General features: G+C 34.9%; 1 long non-coding RNA gene across 1 annotated transcript; it reads right to left on the bottom strand.

The window, feature by feature from the left end:
- Nucleotides 1-13,730: 13,730 nt before the first annotated feature.
- Nucleotides 13,731-14,804, bottom strand: LOC136798390 (uncharacterized). The gene is made up of 3 exons (XR_010845383.1): nt 14,668-14,804; nt 14,377-14,474; nt 13,731-14,047 (listed from the first exon to the last, which is right to left on the bottom strand). It is a non-coding gene; the product is annotated as an uncharacterized lncRNA (long non-coding RNA).
- Between the last annotated feature and the right edge of the window lie 3,829 nt (nt 14,805-18,633).

Genomic DNA, 18,633 nt, shown 5'->3' with positions numbered 1-18,633 from the left:
ATACGTCAAGAACAAGACGCTTCAAAATTTTGAAAGCGGAACATAAGTTTATTTTATAATCATTCATACTTTTTTCATAGTTGAATAATATCAAACTTTATCCCTTTTCGCGAAAGTAAATACCTTGAAAGTAAATACCTTATCGGCCAAAACTTAGCCGGCCTTAATTTTAGTCGGCCTTAATTATTAGTCGACCCTTATTTTAGTCGCCTCGTGAAAATTTAGTCACTAAGGACCGCCTAAGCGGTTCTATTTACAGTTAATTTAGCCCAAATTTTTAGTCGGCCCTAATTTTAGTCACCAAGCCAAAATTTAGTCACTTAGGGCCGCCTAAGTTTTGGCCGATAAGGTATCTTCGAAAATTCTTGAAAGGGCTATTTGTGAAAGTTTATGCTCGCGAGAAATTTTTGAAAACAAAAAAAGAAAATCTGTAAAAAATGTTAACTAAGAATAAAATTTATGGCAATTTTTAGTCTACTTATGCCTCAAAAATCAAAAGACAATAGTTTTAATTGAATTCAAGAAGAAGTCGTCCTTCTGTGTCATTTTTTTCGTGTGAAAATTTTCGTTTTTATGTCTTGAATAGCGGTCCCAGACGTCGTCATAGACGACTTTTCTCGCAATCTGGAAAATGCTTAATAAAGCGCTAAAGAAAGGTGGCTATGAATTTCTAAATGAAAATATTGAATGATTGCACCGTCGAAAATTTTAATGGTGAAATTTCAAAAGAACCTATAAATAATAATAGATAGTTTAATAGTAATATACAGGGTGTCCCTAATAAAAGTATCGAGTTTGAACATGCGATTGAGTAGAAAGTTTTAAGTGTGTATTCACAAAATTGTATTTTAAGCTCTCCCTCTTTTTTCTTTGTCATTATGATTAATTTATACGTTGTAATTACCTTTTGTAATAAGCCTGTGTGATGGAGAACGTTCTTATATTTTAGCGATAACACACACAAACTTTTCTACTCAATCGCATGTTCAAACTCGATACTTTTATTAGGGACACCCTGTAGTTTTTGTGTTCGGCAATTCGGGCGTTGTTTGGGTAGAGGCGTTTAAGGGTTTTTCATTTTATCAATAGGCCTAATCGGAGTTTTTGATTTTTCTAAAAAAGCGATCCATTGTAGGATTGTTTCGGGAGTATTACAATAGAATTCCCTCGAGGAATTCCTAAGAGATTTCTATTGTAATACACTCGAAACAATCAAAAACTCCGATCAGGTCTATTATGAAGCATGGTCTTAAAATGGTAGATTTTTGCATGCCTCTTCAAACGTCGTTCAAAGCTTCTAGAGTCGCTTGCAACAGTTCACCAAAGTTCACTAGTTAATTAGTTCACTAACTAACCTTAGTTTTAAAAAATGATAACTTTCTGAAAATCTTTAAGATTTTAGGAATGACAAAAGGAATATTATATTACATATTTGTTTCTGAAGAATATTTTTCAGGCTGATTCCAATCTTATTTTATCTTTTCTAACATTAACTTAAAGTCAATTTCGGCAATTTTGACATTTTTGAATCAAAAGCACGTTGCTTTTTATCGATTTTGCACATTCGCAAATCACGCGTTACACTGTTAAGCTTTTCGTCTTTTACCTTTTTCAAACTTTTCAGCTCTTTTATTCAGGTGACCTTCAAGTGCAGCTGGTTTATTTGAGTTTTGTTTAGAAATACTTCGTGGATGACGCCCTTCCAAATTTCCAATGGGACTTAATTTTGCAGATTTTCGCGATGGGACCCAAATCCGCGAAATTTAATCGCCGCGAAAGTTTATCCCAATAAAGTAACCAGCGATGATATCGAAGAGACATTACACCGAATCATCGTCTTGCAAGTGAGTTTTAGCATTTTTAACTTTCATTTAATTTTATTTTCACTTAATTTTTGTTCATTACTTTGCTCTTCAATCGAAGTAACGAAAGTGCCAAATGAATTTCAAATTTTGAAATTTGAAAAGAAGTAAAAATTTTCAAATTTCAAAATTTGAAAAATGAAAAATACAAAAAAATTTTGATTTTCAAATTTTGAAATTAAAAAAATTGTTTATACCCCAATCGACGTAATAAAAGTGCCAAAAGAGGTTTTAAATTTTAAGTATGAATAAATTGGGCTATTCCATTTTTAAACTGTACAGGGGTATTGACGAAATTTTCAAGGGGGGCCTAAGCCTTGATTTTCCAAGGGGTTTTTGCGAAGCGAATATACATGAGCGAAGCAGTTTTGCTATAGTGTGTGCGTACCTTTAAACTCTATATACCAGGGGAGCGCAGAAGGAAAATGAAAATTTAGTTCCCATCTGTTGAATGTAGATAATTATTTCGTTCAAGGTTGTGTTTCTCTTCCAGATATAGGTATCAATCTCGGTTTGGTAGATGATTTCGTTAATAAAGTTGATCTTTACGGCACCGAAATTGTCCGAGTTAGGGCTTTTTTCCAAAAGAGACATTTCGTCGTTTCCGCATATTTTGTATCTCTTCCTTCACCTATGAGACAGCTGATTGGTTGATATTTTCGTACTATCAGACAACTGATTGGTTGATATTTTCGTTGTTATGGTTTTGATCTTTTTATTTTTATTTTTCGAAACCATTTTGTGAATTTTTTATTCGAAGAATATTTACTGGAAGAATTTTATCGACCTGGAAGCTTTTGGAAATCTCTACCAACTAGCTACCAGTTTAGTGAATTTATTGCTCTGCTGTGGCGATTATCATTTGGAAAAATCATATAATCAGTTTTATCCACCATAACATTTTGGATTCAACAAAACACAACACATAACTTTGTGCACCAACAGGGTCAGGGAAGTATATATTTGTTGACTTTTTCCTCACTTTTAGCAGTGGGAAGGAAATTGCACTCCACCTTTTACAGTCATAGTTTTCTTTTCACTTGAGAGAAATTTTTCTTGACACAAGAGTTAAATTTCCCAGCATCCTGTCTGTCTGTAACTATTTGATCTGATTAAGAAATATCAACACCGACACTTTTTAAATAAAAAATTTGACGTCCGACTAAAACAGAGCAGTCCTAAATATCCACTATTTCTATATTTCTCTCATCGTGTTCGTCAAAATGTCAGGACAATCAAGACTTTTTCCACTAGGGGCCAAAAAATTTGGGCCAAAATTCTGTTATTCAAGCATTATATTCTGTCGAAAGTTTTCGTGACTTTGTTTATAATTTTGACATTAACTGTGGTAACTCAGGAAAGTTACCCTTTCTCACGGTATGATTCTGCAAATTGTCCATCTCGCACAATAGCTACGAAAAGTAAAACAATTATCAACATATCTGAATATTTGATTGTCTCACTAAAAACATTTTGCTATGATCAGGCATCAAACACTTCAAGAAAACTAGTTCCCAACCTCAATATTGAAACTCATTTTGAAAATGCATTACTAGGGAATCTAAATTTGTTTCCATTTTGATGGTTGAGAGATTCAATTTCTTGATTGCGAAAACAGGACAATTTTATAACTTTCACTGACTTAGGTTAGTTTTAACTCAACCTTGGAGCAAGATGGACTGATTGATAATTGGATTTCACTGAGTTCTTCTTCTTATACAACATTGACTTAACTGGCAAGTGAAAACATAAATTAGAAAAAGGTGAACCGGGGGATGGAACCGAGATGAACTCATCTGGTAAACCGGCTGAATCGAGGTGAACCCAGAACCCAGCTTCTGCAGAACTTACTTTGAAATGTTCTTTGTGCATTTTGAATGTGGAAAAGTTTTGTTGTCAAACATACTTGAAAATTTTCTTAACTTTTGCCGTGAACTTTTGAACCTTCTTTGACATGCCTTTTGTCGTCAACTATAAAAACTTTGAAAAACCTTTGTTGTTTATGAGTTAGTTCATATAATCTTTCCAGCTCACCCAAATAGAGACTTATTCGCATGCATAATTTTGCGTTCTTTTAAACCATATGTAGTTAATTCCTGTTACAAAAAATGATGAATGAATCTGTAGGGGTGGTACAGTCACTTTCGGTCGGAGTTGTGAATGGCAAAATATGTTGTTCTTTGATTAGTTAGGGTTTGTTGTTCTTTTTTTGTTGCTTTTTAATAGATATTTGTCGTTCTTTTTAGATGGACTGGAAACGTTAGATTAAAACAGTCTCTTTTCTCCTTTTTGTTCGCATACCTTACAAATTTGTTTTGATTAACTTTGTGTTTTAATGACCAGTCAGGTCATTTATTTGAGGGCTATGCATGTTAGCCTCCACTGATGCAAGTTACCCCATCTCACGGTATATAATTGTGTTTTGAATGTGGAAAGCTGTATTTGGAAATTTTCTTCCACGTTTGTCTAATACTCTCGGTTAGTCGGGGGGTTTGGAATAAGTAGGGTGCAGGGGGGTTGGAAGAAATTTCAAAATTTAATAAGCGAGGGGGGGTCGGAGAATTTTGGAAAAATTAATTTGCAGCCCCACCCCCCGGCTACCGTAACTTGGTCTAATGTCAACATCCCTCCTCTAATTCCGACACCCTTTTTATGGCATGTCGATATTAGACCAACTTACGGTATTAGGTACCCAAGAGTATGGGAACTTTTGTTGTCGACTTGAAGTTTTCTTCCACATACGTTTTTTTCCCTTTAAAGGTCATTCTTTCAGATTACAAAAATGTTTCCCATAAGATTTTTTTCCCTCCTTGCAATCTGTTGGAAATTATGAATATGAAGTTGCTTTGTCCTGTTTTGAAAGTTTTTTCCTTTTTTTAACATTATTAGTATATTATGATAATGCAAAATGACAATTATGAAATTTTTTGTGAAGGTGAAGCGTGACGCTACAGATCAAATCTGTGTTCTGACTGGACTCACCAACCTTTATGATTATAAGGGTACAGTTTGTTTTTTATTTTTGCGAAGCGAATATACATGAGCGAAGCAGTTTTGCTATCGTGTATATGTACCTTTAAATCTCACCTACGCTGGGGAGCGCAAATGAAAAATTACTATATATATCCAATCTTTCAAACGCAGAAATGATTGAGAAAGCCGTCCGCCCTTCCTTAGATCAAACCTAGAATCGCGGCGGAGAGACCTGGAATTTCGGATGGTTAAATTCGTTTTTTTCAAAAAGTGTCGCCTCGTGCGTTTAGATATACCAATTCTTAAAAGCTAAGGAGATAATACACGTTATAACCGGTACTAGATAAGCCTTGTTTTTATCTCCTTAAGGTTTAAATTAGGAAATCTAAAGAAGAGATAGGAAAATCAGCGCGGTAAAAGACTGCCAAGTACTTGTGTTGACTCCAGCAAACTTAAGATAAGAGTTTCCCAACTTTGAAAAAAATCACAGCCAGTAAAATTTAGAGGTTTTACTTAGTAGAATCGTTGAAGAATACTTTCTATATCTCAGTTTTTTTTATCTCAGGATTTTACAGCGCTAATAGTTTAGATATAATTTTAGAACTTTGTTATATTTTTCAGAATTTACGATGCAATGATACAATATTCCTAATTAATATGGTTATTGAATTTTGAAACTACATAAGTCAACTTATTTCTATCAAATTCTAGTCTTGAAATCCTCTGTATTTCACATCCCCGTCTCAATAAACCGAGTGATGTTTAAAGTTTGTTTAACTTTTTTGATTCTCTGGGCTCTTTGCAAGGAAGACCTTTTGAAGAGGCTAGAGAGGTATTTTCCCTCCCGGGACGAAATTTTTGCCAAGTTTTCCAGCGGGTCTATGACACAGGGGTGTTTATGTTAGGAAACTAGTGTATATGTATAAGAATTGCGAAGCGATTCAGGCAAGTCACTCAATTCGCAAGTTGCAAGCAAAATATCAATAGGGTCACACACTAGAAATTAGGCTTTCCCAGAAAAAATTTGAGTATGTGGGGTGGAGGATATAACAATTTTCAGTGATTTACCCCCCCCCCCGGACAAAGTGACTTTTGGCCCCCCGGAAAACAGGTTTTACCCCCAGACAAGCATCAGTTGACCCCCCGGACAACCCAAATTACTCCCGGACAGAGCAAATTTACCCCCAGGACAAGGCAAATTTTTATGATTTTTGGCTACCCCACCGGACAATATATCCTCCACCCCCCATGTGCGAACATTTTCTGGAAGAGCCTATTGCAAGTTAAAATAGATTCATAATCAATTCGTAAATGTAAACCCCGCGAAACCCCGACAACTGCTCAGGTTCAGGAAGAGCGAGCCTCTTTAGAGATGTACTCAAACACTTCAGGTGTACAAACTTACGACGTTTACTTCTACGGATCTGAGGAAAATTATATGATTTTTTTCATTAATCGTTGTGAAAAGTTCAATAATCATTTGTCCGCCCTGAGCCTTGAGTATTTTTATTTCTTAGTTTTTGTTTTAGACTCGTTTTACTTCCGGTTTCGAACTCCTTGCGTTCAAAATCGAACTTTCGAATCTTTCTAATTTTAAATTTCGAACGTTCGAATAAAAACAACAATCGAAAGCTTTTTTCCTAACATAAACACCCCTGTGTCATGACCCGCTGGCAAACTTGGCAAAATTTCGTCCCGGGAGGGAAAATACTGTACCTCTCTAGCCTCTTCAAAAGGTCTTCTTTGCAAAGAGCCCAAAGAATCAAAAAAAAGTCAAACAAACTTTAAACATCACTCGGTTTATTGAGACAGGGATGTGAAATACAGAGGATATCAAGACTAGAGTTTAATAGAAATAAGTTGACTTATGTAGTTTCAAAATTCAATAACCATATTAATTAGGAATATTGTATCATTTTGCATCGTAAATTCTGAAAAATTTAACAAAGTTCTAAAATTATATCTAAACTATTAGCGCTGTAAAATCCTGAGATAAAAATAAAGAAAACCAGATTAAAAAAACTTAGATATAGCAAGTATTCTTCAACGATTCCACTAAATAAAACCCGGTTAGTGTAAAACGCAGGTCACAGGTCACAGGTCACGGGTCACAGGTCACAGGTCAGTGTTGGCAGGTCAGCGTTGATTACTGTGAAACACAAAAAAAATGTTTGAAAAACAGTTGTTAATGTCAATGATATAATTCCAAAGGTATTTTATTGATCTAGAACTATTTTAAAGCTAAAAATCATCCCACGTGTTTACCACGTGATTTCGCGTTTTATGCCGTGTATAACACGGACCTGTGATACTTGTATTATATATTACATCTATATCACACATGCAAAAAAGTTATCCTTTCAATGTTATACGCATGTTACGAATGTTATATACAAAGAATAAAGAAATATTCGAATATCGATCTCACCTTTGCCTTATACAGCCCCTAACAGGAAAATAGCTATTTCACAATCACTAATGTCATATCTCATTTTATCTCCTGCATCACCTTGGGTATGATAACAAGAATTGATGAAAATAGCGTCAATGTTTTATTATTTTTATCCCCTGCTTCGTATTTTTGATAAAATGACGTCACTATTTTCATCTCTCTAAAACAGCTCTCTTGGAGTATTTATTGTTTTCAAAACCTGTCAATCTATATCCACTTGCAGCGTTGGCATCCTATTATGCATGATAGATATTTTATTGTTAATTGGTGTACAAAACCTCATACTTCGAGATAACATCATTATTTACATAATTTAAGTGTCATTTGTTGTCAATTTTTGGGGTTGATGATTTGTCGTTTAAGTCTTCTAAATACCATATTTTGATATTACATTTCCATTACATCTATTATTTTCAGGAACTTTTGTTATGAGTTGTATGTTATGGGTTGTATGTTACGAGTGCGTTACAGTTTTCCGGTCTGTAATTTGTATGACCTGTGACCTGTGACCCGTGACCTGTGACCTGTGACCTGTGTTTTACACTAACCGAATAAAACCTCAAAATTTTACTGACTGTGATTTTTTTCAAAGTTGGGAAACTCTTATCTTAAGTTTGCTGGAGGCAAGTACTTGGCAGTCTTTTACCCTCTTATATGGCGCGCCAAAAGGCTTTTTAATACCAACTTTTTTTTTTGATACCAACTTTTTTTTTTTAATACCAACTTTTTTTTTTGATACCAACTTTTTTTTTATACCAACTTTTTTTTTTTGATACCAACTTTTTTTATTTTTGATAGCAACTTTTTTTACAATGCCAATTTATTTTTATAATGCCGACATTATATCGACGTAATACCGACGTAGTACTGGCGTAATACCGACGTAATACTAACCTTGTTTTATAACATCAACATTATTGTCTCGTTTACTCCTATTTTCTTTTGTGTGATGTAGATGGGGCTTTAATGGGGCAATAAAATACAAAAAAATGAAAAAAACGACCAAATTTCAACAAAAAACGGTATCGCCTAGCAGAATTTCAACAAGAGATGAAATCGAAAATGTTGCAAATCGATGTACAGAACAAAATTGCATAAAAGATGACGACAAAATGAGATTAGAATGTCATAAATGTCAACGAACACTGCATTATGCATGCACAGGACTACCATCTTACCAAATACAAATGTTCCTGAATAAAGGGCTATCGAAAATACCAATGCATAAATTGCTGTTCCATCGATCAAGAGCTACACCGAAAAATCTTGGACCAATCAGAGAAAATCAAAAGCTGCACACATAGCCGTAAAGAAATTGAAGCGTGCGAAAATATTATCAAGGTGAAAAACGAGAATGAAAGGAAGTTGAATGTTGCGGTTAAAGAATTACAAGCTAGATGTCAGGGATACGTTAAAGAAAGGAACCATGTTGCCGATACAATTCAAGCTCAATTTTTAGCGTTGGAAACTAAACTTACCACTAAAATCGAAGATACAATGAATGCGAAACCTACAGATAACAAAACGAAAACAAATTCAAAGAAAAGTTTTGCCGAAATCACGAAAACCAATGACGATTTAAATATATCCAGAATGAAACAAATACTTCGCAGCGAAAAGGTCGAAGAACAAATGGAAGAACGGAGAAAGCAATCAAGGGAAGCTAACATCATCATCCATGGAGTGGAAGAGAATGGCAATAGAGATGAAAATGATTTCGTAAACGAACTCCTAAACGACGTTAAAATAAACACAGAGCCAACTTACGTCTCCCGTATTGGTAAAGAATCAAATCGTACACGACCAATCAAAGTTGTATTTAATGGCGGGCATGTAAAATACAAATTTATGAGAAACTTAAGGGAATTGAAGCAGTACGACAAGTACGCCAACATGAGCATCACAGACGATTTAACAATAATGGAAAGAGACCAAGTAAAGGAATGGAGAAGTAAAGCAAACGAGAGAAATCGAGCAATGCCGCAGAGCGATTACAAATGGAGAGTGCGAGGAAGTCCTCAAGGAGGATTATATTTAAAAAAGATATTTTGTAAAACAAGATCGGTTTAGTAACCTTGTAATAAACCAAACCAATGTATGAGCGATTTATAGAGGCCCATGTGCATGCACGGTGGCCTGGAAATCTGTAAAACATTATTATTATTATATTATTATTTAATAATGCGCGTATGCGTAAAAATCAACGCTCGCTGCTTTCAAATCGAGCGTGGTTCCTCCTTTCTTCCTAGTTCTCCTGCCTGTTATATATGTTTGTCCTGTGGTTGGAATGTAATGTGATCTTGTTGTTGTGGTTTTTGTGGCTTCTCTTCACTTCAGTTCCTTGTCAGATGCTTTGAGAGTTGCTTTCGTGAGATTAAACAATTTTCAATGCCTATTCTAGTTTAGTTCAATACAATGCAATTAGAGTTTGATTACGTACCGTCACCCCTTTCTAATCCCGACCTACCTCTAATTTACAGAAAATACTGTCTTTACTTTAAATTTAAATTTAAGGGCCCTTCTACACTTGAACAATTAAACATCGAGGCAAAATTTGGTATTGTTTTTTTTTTTTTTTTTATGTCTCTTTAATCACCAAAAATCTCGGTATATCTACTAAAAAATATATACAAGTAAAAATAAAATGTTACAACTTTTCTTTTTTTTTTTTAAAATGAAATAAAATCTACTAACTATATCATTTTTGTAAAGTCGAAAACCCTATCCTATCCCTAATAAAAAGATATTTGATCATATTGAACATAGTGTGACCAGCACCATCATAGCTAGAATTCTTAACTGGATCAAACAAAGAGGCTGGGAAAAGATATTTACGGATCAAACTTGAAGAAACGTACAGACCAGAACGCCACACAAAAAAAACGAGCCGAAAGAGGCTGAAAGATTGATATTTGCTTAAATGCCAAAAATCCAAATAGACTGGGATTGTACAAAACATTGATATCAAAAAAAAAGTTGGTAAAAAAAAAAAAGTTGGTATCAAAAAAAAAAGTTGGTTTAAAAAAAAAGTTGGTATCACATCAAAAAAAAAAAAGTTGGTATCAAAAAAAAAAGTTGGTACCAAAAAAAAAAAAGTTGGTTTAAAAAAAAAACGTTAGTACCAAAAAAAAAAAAGTTGGTATAAAAAAAAAAGTTGGTACCAAAAAAAAAAGTTGGTATTAAAAAGCCTTTTGGCGCGCCATACTCTTACTCGAGTTGTTGACAAACAGGAGCAAATTCTTCACATAAAAGTAAAAAATCTGTGACTTTTTCTCGGCTGTAGCACAGGAATTTAAAACAGTTAAAATGCATTCATAAACATAATGTCATGTTTTGTCGTTGTATTTCGACATTTTACAAGTCATTACAGTACCATTAATCATACCATTATACCAACAATAAAATCCTTTATAATACAGTCACATGTCAATGTTCTATATCTCTGACCATCGATGCGTATTCATAAAAAACAAACAACCAAAGAGCCCACATCATCGAGGGTCGGTCAAGCCAAAATTCAAAAACAACGACAAACAAAATTTCTCCTTCCACTGAATAAGGGGAGGAATAAATTCTTCCAGGTTAGCCATATCCAAAAGCGCAAAATGTTTTTGTTCCCATCAATTCAAAACATACAACAAGTCCAGTGATGCTCACTTCAACATACTACCAAGATTCAATCTAAACCAAAAGGAATGGCTTTCCCACCATATGTATACAGTTCATTTCTTCAGCTTAGATCCTCTTCTTGCAATGAAGCAACAACTCTGTTGAGCCTTGCCTGTCGATGAAAGAATAAGAATTCGATCTTCTTTCTTCTCATTCCTCAAGTTCAGCTGGTTTCTTCGTTTCTTTTCATCAAGCACCATCTCTTTTCAAAACACCAATCTCTCTTTCAAAACAACAATAAATATTTGTTTGTTGTTTTTAGTTCGAATTCGAATTTGGAAAAGTTCGAAAGCCCTAAGCTCGAGTCAATGCAATGACTTCTTGAAAAATGAGCGCCATTTGAACGCTTTTTGAACGCTTCCAGCCCGCGCTGATTTTCCGATCTCTTCTTTAGATTTCCTAATTTAAACCTTAAGGAGATAAAAACAAGGCTTATCTAGTACCGGTAACCATGTGTATTATCTCCGTAGCTTTTAAGAATTGGTATATCTAAACGCACGAGGCGACACTTTTTGAAAAAAACGAATCTAACCATCCGTAATTCCAGGTCTCTCCGCCGCGATTCTAGGTTTGATCTAAGGAAGGGCGGACGGCTTTCTCAATCATTTCTGCGTTTGAAAGATTGGATATATATAGTAATTTTTCATTTGCGCTCCCCAGCGTAGGTGAGATTTAAAGGTACATATACACGATAGCAAAACTGCTTCGCTCATGTATATTCGCTTCGCAAAAAGTTTTCGAATGTTATTTTTATTCCAACGTTCGAAATTTAAAATTAGAAAAATTCGAAAGTTCGATTTTGAACGCAAGGAGTTCGAAACCGGAAGTAAAACGAGTCTAAAACAAAAACTAAGAAATAAAAATACTCAAGGCTCAGGAGGGCGGACAAATGATTATTGAACTTTTTACAACGATTAATGAAAAAAATCATATAATTTTCCTCAAATCCGTAGAAGTAAACGTCGTAAGTTTGTACACCTGAAGTGTTTGAGTACATCTCTAAAGAGGCTCGGTCTTACTGAACCTGAGCAGTAGTTGTCGGGGTTTCGCGGGGTTTATATTTACGAATTGATTATGAATCTATTTTAACTTGCAATGGGCTCTTCCAGAAAATGTTCGTACATGGGGGGGTGGAGGATATATTGTCCGGGGGGTAGCCAAAAATCATAAAAATTTGCCTTGTCCGGGGGATAAATTTGCTCTGTCTGGTCTTTGGTCTGGGGGTAATTTGGGTTGTCCGGGGGGTCAACTGATGCTTGTCCGGGGGGTAAAACCTGTTGCCCGGGGGGGCCAAAAGTCACTTTGTCCGGGGGGTAAATCACTGAAAATTGTTATATCCTCCACCCCACATATTCAAATTTTTTCTGGGAAAGCCTAATTTCTAGTGTGTGACCCTATAGATATTTTGCTTGCAACTTGCGAATCGAGTGACTTGCCTGGATCGCTTCGCAATTCTTATACATATACACTAGTTGTTCCTTTTTCAGCTTTTCCAAGGGGGTTATTCAAGGTTTATAGGGGGTTCTCCCCTCATAAACTGACATCAGTTGTTTTCCAGCCCTTTTTCACAAAATTTAGTTTTCCAGAGGGTTTGTATCCCAATTTCCAGGGGATAATTTGCTATTCAATATTTCCAGGGGGGCTAGTGAAAAAAGTTCGTCAATACCCCTGTATAATTTTTTTTAGAATAGCCCATTAGAAGGTTAGCAATCTGTGTTGACGTCAACGGGAGGTACACTAAAAGTGCAATAATTACCTAAAGCCCTGCAATTCGAGTGATTCTATCTTTGAGAGAATTGATTGGTTGATTAATGTCACGTGACCCGTCAATAGACTTTTTGTTCCTAGTATACAGAAGTGTGATTTGCACACACTGTAACATCATAATTTGACCTTAAGAACGTTTAGGTAATCAACTTTACCATATAAGGCAAAATATAGCCTGATATCTGAGACAATAGGCAAAAAACAGGTGGATATTTTGTCCCTTCAATTTCACGAATATGTTTTTTCAAAGATAATTCTATTAGTTTGCTTCTTAAATTTCAGATAAATGAAAAAGGTGTGACAAATATAATTTTTAAAATTTAAACCTTTAATTGGCACTTTTATTACAACGAGCTTTGTCCAATTTTAAGCAATACTAAAAATTTTCCATTTTTCATTTTTCAAATTTTGAAATTTGAAAATTTTTACTTCATTTCAAATTTCAAAATTTGAAAATCATTTGGCACTTTCGTTACTTCGATTCTCTTCTAATCCCAGCTGGCACACAACGTTGTTTCAACGTTTTTCTAACATTCACAGCGTCCATATAACGTTACATGATGATTGATGATTGTTGCTGTAAGCAGCATGAAACTAATGTGTAGAACATTTTTAACTTGTTAATGAAATATATTTGATTTAAAACTGTTTTACAAAGTTTGCTCTGCTGCAGCTGGTGGTTCCCAGCCGGCAAAAAAACGTTTAAAAAACGTTTAAAAAACGTTTTTCACAACGTTTGGAAAACGTTTTTTTCAGGTTGTATTTGTCGCACTTTAAAACGTTTTTTCACAACGTCAAAAAAACGTTTTTCAAACGTTTATAGATTACGTTTTTGCAAGGCGTTTAAAAAACGTTGTTTCTACGTTTTCTTCTAGCCACTTGAAAGACGTCTTTTTGGAACTAATTATGGACGTCTCTAGGATGTTTCCGAGACGTTCTAATTTTATTAATTTCGGTATGGTACGTTTCTGAGACGACTTAAAAACGTCTTTAAAAGTTGTTTTAGATTAGTTTTAACACGTCTCTAAGACGTTCTTTGCCAAAATAATTCCTATTCATTGCACTATTATGAGAAAGACCGTACACACATTTGAATTTTCTTTGAATGCTCTTTTCTATATAATTTCTGGGTATGATAATCTACAATCAGTATAAATTAAACGCAATGAAATCAAAAATTTAATGTTCTTTCTCTCTTCCGTCCTTCCTTTCTGACATCTTTGTGATAATCATTCCAAACGTTTCCAGTATGATTGCTATTCGAAGTGTTAAAAAACGATATCTTGATTGCGATTTCTTTGGTCTCCTTCACACATTTGCGATCCTGAAAAATAAAAGACGAATAGTAAATTTGATGTTTAAAGATTTTTTAGCTGCAGTTGAGACGTTGAAAACTATCTTTTCTTTCCACGGGAAAAAGAATGCTCTAGAAGGATAAAGAAAAAACTTCTTACATTTCATGGCCAACTTTATGTTTCACGAAATGTATTCTATAAGGGACTTTGCTAAATTATTGTCGTTGAGACAGGGGTGTTTCCAAGACAAATTTCATTAGTTTGAAGTACCAAGCTCACTCAGTGATGCAGGGGTATTAACAAGAAATTAGCATAGTTTTGGAAAGATATTATTAAAGTTTTGTTACATTTCACCTACCTTTACTAGCATATTTTCGGTACTTTCTGCTGGCGACCACACAAAGTCAGCTGAGGATAGTCGCAATAAGGAAACCAATAATACACTCCAGCTTGAATCTGAGGGAAAAGAAGTTAAAATAAAAAGTTTTAACATAAAGTTTACCGAAGATTATGTAATTTTTCCAAGGTTTGCTCTCAAAAATAAATATCATCAGAAATTGAAACCTGAAATAAGCTACACCGATAAAGCCTCTAAGAATTAACTTAAATATCAAAAGCATTTTCAGTTTAATGTATATAAACTACTTACATTATCTATTTTTGTAAAAGAACCAGCTTCTTCCAGTCTTTGTGCATGAAATATCCAACTTTGTTTGATTTTTGTTTTGAACTACAAGTGATTTCGAATTCGAACGTTCGAACGTTCGAACGTTCGAAAGCTGTCCAGAAAAGAAGTCATTCCATTGTTTATTCGGCGGACGATGGGGGCGGCGAGTGGGTGTTTCTATTACAAGTTTATATTCTACGTACGGGTGGGCGATCTTACGAGGTATTCAAACAGGGAGTGGGCGTTTTATTAAAATATATTTTTTTAAACTTAAAGAGAAATCAATAAAGTAAAAGAGAAAAAAATATATAGAATATCTCTGCTATATCTCAGAGCAGGTAGGTAAAGTCTCAGAAATGTTATATGAAGTTATATTTATATATTTCAAATATAAATATTGGGCACTACAGTTTCGTCACAAAAAAACGTTTTATAGACGTTTAAAAAACGTTGCTCAAAATCACGTTTAAATCAAGTTTAGCAAAAACGTTTCCCCCCCCACAGGAGAATGCACTGATTTCTACAATTCCGAAAAACGGTAGGCTCCCCACTCCTGTGTGTGATCATCCATTGTAGCAGAGTGCAAGCATGTCGTACTTTGTAAAGCTTTCTCCCTTTGAAGTGGGGTGAACCATTAACATTATATACGATATTTTAAAGTCTATTCACGATAAGTGTGCACTCTTTTTTCTTTTACCTATAACTTTTGAAGGAATTCTTCAATCTTTATAAATTTGGTATCATTGGAAAGATATCATATCAGTGAGTAAAAAAATTTGAAATAAAAAAATCTTTTAAAAAACTCTAAAAATGAATATGAAAATGAAGAAGAAAAAAATGAAGATCTCGTAGAAAAGTGCTATAACTATGATTTTCACTGAAGTGAATCCTTGATCATCGAACGTTATCACTGTGAAAAAACTTCTCAAAAATAATCATTTTGTAAAAAGATATCAAACAAAGTTATAAGCTGATTGACGTCTTCTAAAAACGCTGTTTTCTGCTGTTTTCTGCTGTTTTTTGGGGTCAATCACTTATCAACTTTGTATCATAACTTTATATTGAATGAATATTTTAGTAAAATTTCTTCACACTGATGACCTCCTAAGATCAAAGAATCTCTCCAGTGAAAATGAAAGTCATAGCCCTTCTCTACAAGATCTTCATTTTTTTCTTCTTCATTTTCATCTTTGTTTTTAGAATTATTTCAAAGATTTATTTATTTCAAATTGTTTTCACTGATATCTTTCCAACGATAGCAAATTTATAAAGATTGAAGAATTCCTTCAAAACTTATAGGTAAAAGAAAAAAGAGTGCACACTTATCGTGAATAGACTTTAGTATTCAGTTTCAATACCGCCAGACTCTGCAAATAACATCTCCATCTTGACTTTTTGGCATTGCGTGACTTTTTTTCAACAAAATGACGTAATACTAAACCACCATTCGCTTAAAGAAAAATGAAGCCATTCGATTGGTTGAAAATGACGTTACTTTTCAAAAGTTCGCTGAAAAGTTGAGCTTTCGTCTACTTTTTCAGCGAATCGCACGAACTTTTTTCAATGACGTAATCTTTTCTACAAGCAATTTCAACCAAGATAAGTTTTTGCGCGATTCGCTCGACAAGTGGAGACCGGGCTTAAAGATGGTGTGAAAAGCGCATCCCAAAACCCAAATTCAACGCGCTCGGTGTATGGTGAAAGGCAAAGTCCGAGTAGGCTTTGACATTAAGGGAGGGGGTACCCGATTCCGCAATTCCACCAATTTTTCTCCAATTTCCGTCAAACCGTCTTAAATTGAACCAAAATTCCGTCACCGAAAATTCCTTTGAAATTCAATATTTTTGTCGAAAATTCCGCAGATTTTGAATATCTTTTACCAATTCCGAAATTCCGCAAAATTTTTTGCTAAATTCCGTTTTTCCGTACTAAAATTGTCTAATTTTCCGTCTCCGTCAGAGACCCCAATTTCCGTAATTCCGTCTAAATTTTCGCCAAATTCCGCCACTCCGTTAGCGAGTGCCTCACTAAAAACCGAGATTTTTTATCCCGTTAATTGCGTAGAAAAAACGCGGGTGACGTCTAGTATAGGCTACCACTCCGTCCGAAAAAAGGGCCGATTCCGCTCCTCCGCCAACTATGAAACCATGGAATTAAGGGATTTAGTAATAAGTTGGAGATTTGATATTTCACAGAAAAGTGCTACCAAGGGGTATTTCGGGTCCCATATCTTCCGAAGGACTTTTCTGATTGCCTTGAAATATTACAAACTTCTTAACCTAAGGTTGAACTACCACTGGTGTAAAAATGAACGTTATAGCATAAGTAGAAAAAAAGCTCAATTTTGGCAATCGCAAATTTAACCGCTAAAAATCGCGAATTTTTCAACCAAAACCAGCAAAAAGAAATTCCATAATTATATTTGAATATCAAAAGTTACAGGCATTCTTGTTTCCACTGCCAATTATATTTGGACAGACTTTAGATTCATTAATTCTCTAGGAATAAAGAAAAAGACTACTATTTAACCGGTTAACCATTTAACCGATATAAGATGAGTTATTGAGCTATTTGTCCAACTATCCTTAGGCGGTGGAACACATTCGATGGTTCACAGTAGAGCGAACTGTGGTGCAGTGGCAGAGCATCCGGCTACGGTTATCGCAAGGTTGTGGGTTCAACCCCCAGCCGGGTCATACCAAAGATTCTCAAAATGATACTAGACGCCTCTCTGCTTGATGCTCAGCAATTAAAAGAAGGATCAAGAGTAATTGGAGTAATTAAGGGACAAAGAGTGGCGCTCTCTCCTATCTATGAGTAAATAGCTATCAAAAGAGGAGCCTTTGGGTCGCCTAAGACTGCGGTCGTAGACTCACTACTTACAGTGACTTACAGTGTAAGTTCCAGTTTGTTTGACGAACCAAGACATTTTAGGAGTTTACCGAACTTTCTTAGAATAACTTAGGCAAAATGGGTGCTGGCTATTTGCGGACAATAAAGGTCAGTTTTCCCACCTTCCAAAGACCCTTTAGGGGTCGAAAAATTCACGATTTTTAGGAATTTTTTTTTGATTTCGAGGGAAAATTCTAAAGAGGTTTCTCAAAGGGTGACCCATTTAAAAAAAAGTTTTCTCGGTTTTTTACACTTACACGCAAATACACAAATGATTCTTTCTAATAATCTTATGCAGTCTTAACACTTAAGTTCAACATCAGAAACAAATTGTCATGAATGTTTTTCATACTAACTGAAAAATTTGGAATGGTTTGATGTTTGGTAATTGAGGTTTTGTTTAGAAATCCGAGTTCAAAAATTTGTTGGCAATCTCGCTTTATTGAAACCTGTTAAATAAAAGTGGGTCTGGGATGGTTTTGGAGTGCAATTTTTAGACATTGAATTTTGAATGGGGGTGAAATCAAAGGCAATTTCCCAGTTGGGCTAGAATTCCAGGGTATTTTTTTTACTGGAGACGAAATTTTTGGCCAAATTTTACAGTGATGTGGAGTCCCAGTGGGTCTGTGATACAGTGTTCCGAAACTAATATGAACACACTCCATCCGTAATGAAAATAATACCGGAGCGAAACGGAACAGTCCTGCTTGAACCATTTGAGGTTAAAGCCATGAAGGGGCTAGAGAGGAATCTTCAATATTCCCCAAACGACAAAGAGTCGTTTCTTTTAAAATGAACTTGAATAGACAAAGCACCGTTTCTTAAAAAAAACGACACAGTTGTAACAGTTGTAGTCCCTTGCAAACTAGCCCGGGGGCCACTTATAGCTTTTTGATCGACTGGATGGCGCTGATAAGTGGCCCGGTATAATTTGGCATTTTTTGGCTTTGCTTGAGGTGGTAGCAAATACATGCCACTAGATTCAGTCGCTTTTTGAAGAAAAAATAACAGAAATCAATGACCATGAGACCAATTGTTTTCAAATTTTTTAGGTAT

This window comes from Clytia hemisphaerica, unplaced genomic scaffold (assembly GCF_902728285.1).
Source record: "Clytia hemisphaerica strain Z4C2 unplaced genomic scaffold, Clytia hemisphaerica genome assembly, whole genome shotgun sequence".
NCBI lineage: Eukaryota > Metazoa > Cnidaria > Hydrozoa > Leptothecata > Clytiidae > Clytia > Clytia hemisphaerica.
Note: the sequence above shows the minus strand (reverse complement) of the source record. Positions and strands in the feature narration are given on the sequence as shown.